This window comes from Notamacropus eugenii, chromosome 4, assembly GCF_028372415.1.
Source record: "Notamacropus eugenii isolate mMacEug1 chromosome 4, mMacEug1.pri_v2, whole genome shotgun sequence".
In the NCBI taxonomy this organism is placed as follows: domain Eukaryota; kingdom Metazoa; phylum Chordata; class Mammalia; order Diprotodontia; family Macropodidae; genus Notamacropus; species Notamacropus eugenii.
In genome coordinates, this window is record NC_092875.1 from 70657046 (window position 1) to 70663987 (window position 6942).

General features: G+C 39.8%; 1 long non-coding RNA gene across 1 annotated transcript in view; it reads left to right on the forward strand.

The window, feature by feature from the left end:
- The window catches only part of LOC140498166 (uncharacterized), a 28803-nt gene extending 22106 nt beyond the window's left edge, over positions 1 to 6697 (forward strand). Inside the window, exons 2-3 of the long non-coding RNA XR_011965007.1 lie at positions 3945 to 4012; positions 6412 to 6697. This is a non-coding gene — a long non-coding RNA (uncharacterized lncRNA). The remainder of the gene's footprint in view (positions 1 to 3944; positions 4013 to 6411) is intronic.
- Positions 6698 to 6942: the final 245 nt, after the last annotated feature.

Genomic DNA, 6942 nt, shown 5'->3' on the forward strand with positions numbered 1-6942 from the left:
GGAAGAGCACAGCAGAGGATCCTGAATGAGCCCAGCTGTCCTTGGTGAAGTCTAAGGCAAGGAAGGGGCAGCAGGGACAGGGTCAGAGAGGCTGCCACGTCCTATCAAGAATCTGGACATGCTCCTCGGCCCGAAAACAAAGAGAGACAATGCTGGAGCTTCGAGTGTGGGAATCCCCAGCTTCTGCCAGGGGACCAAAGGCCTCTCCAAAAGGAGGGGGTCCTGAGGATGTGTGGAGGAAGGAATGAGGCCCATAGGTGGGTTGTAGACCAGGCCTTGGTCCCAGGAAGCCTGGCAGGGCATGCATTGTTGGGGGAGCTGAGGTCAGCCAAGGGTCCAAGGGGAGTGAGGCAGTTGGGGGAGGTCGAGCAAAGGCCAGCATGGGGGCCTCTGGAAGCTTAGTGGCTGCTGCTGCTGCTACTGCTGTGGAGCTGGCCTCCTGCTTCTCCTGACGTCGCCATTTGGCCCGGCGGTTCTGAAACCAGACCTAGAAGGATGGTAGACACAGAAGATAGGAGTGTTGATCCCTGAGATCTTTGGACCTGTTTTCTAGCATTTCAGTGGGACTTTCTATGGCCTATCCCATATTGTCCAGGCTCAGACCAGGAAATGAAGCTCCTTTCTGCCTCAGGTACATTTTCCAAGGTTCTCCCCATCAGAAAATTTCTGCTTAGCATCTAACTTAACTTGTCCACTAGAGTTCTAACTCCCTAAGGGATATTGGCAAACACAATAGCCTTTTCAGGGGAGCAGGGCAGATAATGTCACGTTCATCTTTGGGCCCTTAACTCTTGACTTTGGATCAGATCAACCCAAATAAGAAACCTCCCAGCCTCCCAATCCCTATAAGCTTCTCTCTTCCTCTTAGAAGGCTTGGAGTGGGATTGGAAATGAGGCAGAGTGGATAAACTTGATGAGAGAATCTAGAAGAGCCCAGATTTATTTTCTATTACTCTTCACATCAGTTACCACAACATCCAATAACAGCTCCACCACTGACAACCTAGGGGAAGTTCTTTGGCTTTTCTGGGCCTCAATTTCTCCACTTCATCATCTGCCTTCTCACCCTGAAGAAACCTCCACCCTGAGGCCCACTCTCCTGATGGGTGATTCCCTACCCTGGTTCACTGTTTCTTGAAGGGCCCCAGCCATTCTCATTTTAGTTCTGGCTTGACTCATTCCCCAAACTTCTCTATTTGTCAGTTACCTTATTCCTGACCCCCTACTTTCCAGCACTCCTATGTATGGTATCTTGAAAAGATCAGGAGTGTATAGAAAATTTGACTTTCAAACACAAGAATCAAGAGAAGCTTGAAAAGTAAACAGGAAAGAGAAATCATAAAAGACTTTCTAACCTTGAACTGTTTACATTCCCACATGGAAAGAAAATATTTATAACTCTTGAGACTTTTCTCAGTATTTGGGTAGGTGGAGGGATTGTACACACACACATACACACACACACACACACACACACATATAGACAGAGAGTACAGGCTGTGTTGAATCAGAAGAGATAATATCCACAAAAAAGAAAAAAATATATATATAAAATAAAAATTAAGGGGTGAGGGAGGAAAATACTGAGATGAGAAATGGAGAAATGGAATGGGGCAGGCTATAACTCATAAAAGAGATAAAGAAAAATCTTGTTCAATGGAGGAGAAAAGGGAGAAGAGGAAAGGGGAAAAGTGAAGCTACTCTCTCCACATATGGCTTAAGAAGGGAATAACATGCTCACTAAATTTGGTATGAAAATCTATCTTATACTACAGGAAAGTAGGGGAGGAGGTGACAAGTGAGGTGAGGGGAATGATAGAAGGGAGGGCAAAGGGGAGAAGGGAGTAACTAGAAATAAACACTTTTGGGGAGGGACAAGATCAAATGAGGGAATAAAAAAATAAGAGGGAATAGCATAAGATAGAGGACAACATAGTTAGTACTACACAACATGATTATTACGGAAGTCTTCTGCAAGACATATATTTAGTCTATATTGAATTGCTTACCTTCTCAGTGGGGATGGGGAGGGAGGGAGGAAAAGAAGGTGGAATTCAAAGTATTAGAAATGAATGTTGAGAATTGTTATTGCATATAACAGGGAAATAAGAAACACAGTTAATGGGGTATAGAAACTTGCCCTACATGAAAAGAGAGAAGATGGGGAAAGGGAACAGTCGGGTGTGATAGAAGGGAGGGCTCATTGAGGGAAGGGGTAATTAGAATGCAAGGAATTAGGGGGTAGGGGGAGGGGAGAGATGGAGAGAAAAATTAGACATGTTACAAAGTGATGTAAAAGCAATTAGTATTAAAACAATTGACTGAATTAATTACTGAGACTAAATCAGAGACATCTTTAGATTGCAGAAATGAATTTTGGTCTAAATCTAGAGGCACGTAACTTCGAGTAAAATTTGGCATTGATGGAAAAGTTAAGATTTTAGTGGTAAATTTGATTTTATGATTGTTATTTAAGCAGGAAGTAGAACAGGTATAGAAAGGCATGTAAGCCACTTAAGACTTGCCTCAAAAGATATTCCTTAGTCAATGTGAAATTATAGTCATATCTGAAACCTGGTTATTGGAATTTGCTATTTTCAGATGTTATGGGACTATTAAGTGACTGTTCTAAGTATAACTCCAGGGATGGATAGCAACAAAGGCAGTCTGAGCCTCCAATCCATGATGCCAGTAAGCCTGTGAGATGCTGGTATGAGCTGAAAAAGATGATCTCATGGGAAGGGTGAGAGAGCAGCTGTTCAGCCTAGGCTGAGGTAGGATTCTCCTGACTCAATTTTCCCACTGACACCTGGCAGACTCTAGCCCTCACTGAATGCAAGTTGATAATCTGCTCCTGCCTGGAACTGACATGAAGTTGGGGAGATATTTTTTTCCCTGCAATGTCCCTACTCTTGGTGGCAATTTCCTATAGTCAAAAGGTTTGTAAGCTTAATACCAGATCAATTAAATTATAGATTGTTGGTAGAGGAACATCTGAGGTCAAGTCTAAAATTAAGCTATTAGGCGTAGGACTTTAGACCAACAACAATAAATTAGGGTACTCTAATTCTTAGTAATAGTGTGGAGACAATTAGGTCAACGGCTTATGAAGCTAGCATACATAGTTATTATTTGTGTTTTTAAAAAATTCTTTTGTGGTCTATATGGCAAATGCTTTAAAAGAAATATCACCTGACCAAAGGCTGGAATTGTTTTATGTGATATGAACTGTGTTAAAAATGAAAAATAAAAAATAAAATAAAAAAAAGAAAAGAAGGTATCTCCTAATATCCTGACAGCTTTTTATTTAGACAATGGAGTAGAAGACACAGAGCCATAGAAAGTTTAAGTGACTTCTAACATTCCTAGGTTGTAGAACTGGAAGGAACCTATCAAGTCCTGAAATAAATCAAAGCCATGAGTTGAGGAATAAAGAGTCTTTAATTGAGATAAGAGGGTAGCATACCCACCCCTCTGAGGAATATTCAGTGGATTTCCCAACCAAAAAGACCCATGAAAAAGATTTTATAGTTTTAGGAGTGTGAGAAATGAGCCCAACCAACAAATCCCTAACTGTGAGAAACATGCTCACCTTAAACAAAGACCAATATTTGTTGTGAAATCATGAAAGTTTTTATTAATTTCTATGATCATTCCCCCTGAACGAACAGGTAGCTCACAAGTAATGCCACAGGAAGACTACAGTTTGTTCAGACAAACACAAGCCCATTATACTGTTCCAAAATTTGGACTTCCCACCACACCATCTATTGGTCATGTGACTTCATGTTCTCCTCTCTGACAGGCTTTCCCTCAAACAGCTCGTCAAGCCTGAGCACAAGTTTCTGACCTTTTACCTGACCGTGCTAGGTCACAACTCTGATCACTTAAAGTTGGGAGTTTTAACCCTGTGGAAATATAACACCTTCCTTTGTTTCCCACAGGAAAAGAGGAAGAGGAGATCGTATGAGGTAGCAAGATCATGAGACCACAGAGGCCCTTGGCAATCTGGGTAAGAAAAGCCACTTTATTCTAAATGTTTTGCCCTTCACACCATGAATCCCAAAGGAAGGGGGCAAAAACACTAGAAGCTGAGATGTAGATTGAGCTGGGCTCCCCACACGGCATCATCCCTGTGTGGGGGGACCTAGGGTGCGGTTTATCTCAATCTAATCTCAGTATATTAAGGGTAGGAATGTAAGGATATTAATGAAATTTTGACATAGTCATGATGTACAAGTGAATTTGTACTTGAGCTCCCTAATTTTCCAGGTAGCTAAGAAGGGCTGTATGAGGACTGGCTGTATTACCTATCATACAGAGTGGCTTGTCATACCAACAATCCTTAAGAGTGACCAAGAGTAAACCCAGCTGGATGTGCAGAAAATGCCCATTCAGATTAAGGTTAAGTAAGAAACAAGACACAGTTCCCTATGTATTTCTCCTCTCAATATATGTCCTCTGACCACAAGGGTTTTCTTACATATATGTATTCTATGTGACTGTATGTTGGTCATGAATGTGGGAAAGAAGTATTAGGGAGTTTTCCTGTAAACCCACAACAAGGTATAGAAAAAGTTCCTTAAATTCAGAGGATTATGTAGCATTGGCCATTGGATAGAGGTAACTGATATCTTACAGAAAATGTCTAGTGTTAACTAAATCAGTCACATCTAATTTATAATTTGCATTCTATTATATTGTATCATACAATATCACATTATATTGCCATATATTGTTATGTCATATCATTATATTGTATTATATAATGATACATTATATTACATCATATTGTATTGTATTATATCATATTATGTTATGTTGTATTACATTACTATATGATATGTTGCATTATATAATATTGTATTATGCGTCCCAAAAGTCTTAATACAGTTTTCAGCTTTAATAGCTAGTTATTTAATAGTTACATATTAACCTTTTACAGCTTAAACTTGCACTGACTTTTGGAACAGCTAGTATTATATCATTATGTTATGATTGCCTCCTGGGTCATCTCCAGTTGTCCTGATGAATATCCGTCCACTGGACCCAGATGGCTCAGGAGAAGAAAGTGAGGTTGGTGACCCTGCACAGCCCTCCCTCACTCAAATCAAAGTCAACTGCAAGTCATGTCATCATCTTGATGGCATGGTCCTCTTTGAGAACAAAGGACAAACACAACAACAACCCATGATGCTATGCTATGCTTACTTAGCACAATGTCTGATTAATAGTAGACACTTAATAAAAATTTTATTGACTGACTATGCTATGCAGCGCAGTGATGTGATATGAAGTGATGTGGTGTATATGTAACAGATAATTAATATAATAATTACATGTAACATTATCTGTACATATATATTAAGGCAAACCATCTAGCAACTCAAAGAGGCTGAATGAGGCTAAATTACTTGCTCAGTCACAGAGCTAATAAGTATCTCAAGCAAATTGGAACTCAGATCTTCCCAACTTCAAATTCAGCACCCAATTCCAGTGGGGAGCTAAGAGGCACAATAGAAGTCAGAAAAACTCATCTTCCTGAGTTCAAATCTGGCCTCAGACAACTTACTAGCTATGTGACCCAGGGTAAGTCACTTAACCCTGTTTGCCTGAGTTTCCTCATCTATAAAATGAGCTGTAGAAGGAAACCACTCCACTATATGTGCCAAGAAAATGCCGAAAAAGAGTCACAAAGAGTCAGACACAACTGAAATGATTCAACAATAACAAAACCCCAATGCCACCTAGCTGCCTCTAGTCTCCAATCAATCACCAAGTATTTATTAAGCATGTGATATGTTCCAGAAACTGCACTAAGTGCTAAGAATACAAAGAATGAAATAATACTTACCCACAAGGATCTTACATTTGATGGGAGGAGACAAGAATATAGATATACATATAGATATACATACATACACACATATATATACATACATATATATTCAATATTAGATGAATTAGTACAAATATGTCTAAAGTCATTAAATACAAGGTAGTTTGGCAATGAGGTCATTAGCAGATAGGGGTGGAAGGGAAGAAAGTTTTCATGCAGAGGATGATGCACCAGCACCATCTTACACTTACATTACCAAAAGAGATAGCCTTTATGAAGTAGAGATAAGGAAGGAATAGATTCCAGCATATGGGAGTGCCAGTGCAAAGATACAAGAGGCAGTAGATGGAGTGTCATGGTGGAGGAACACAGATATTTTCAAAGACATGACCTACATTCTTCCTGTCTTCTCTTCCCAACTGCTGAGCACAGGAAAAGTCTTCAAGACTCTCCCTGGAATGGTGAAATGTAATACTGTGAACACAATTGAAGCATGGTATGGGCTTAACAATTCTGAGCCTCTACTTTAGGCTGTTGGTTGTCACATCTGTTTCATTTGTTTCCTAATATAGGTAATACAACAGTAAACTGGAGATAAATGTGCCAAGTCTTAAAGACAAGAGATCCTGGGTCCCTTAGTCAAAGCTGATTGATGTTAGAAGGACTTACTGCGTTGGAGAAGATAATCATCAAATAAGGGATGAATCTGACCCCTGACCAAACTTGACAGAAAACATAGACATGGAGGGAATTATTTAGACAGTTCAGAGCTGAGGTGAATTCAATAGTCCTGTAAATCACAATATTCTTAATGTTTTAAGCATTAATCATTGATAACAATATAACAATAGTCCTTAATTATGGAATCTGTTTCAAATCTTTTAAGAATGTGTGTTTGTGAGTCTTTGTGTTTAGCATTTCTGTTGTTTAGAGGAAAGACATTGATGTTCCATTCCTGATTCATGCTATACATTGTGTATCTTTGTACACTCCCTCCCCCCCACCCCCAGTTTTTGAGAAAAAAAGCTTTCAGTAATCTCCATAAGACTGAGGTGCAAAAATGTAAAAAGGCAAAGAGTTGGGGAAGATGAGCCTAACACTTC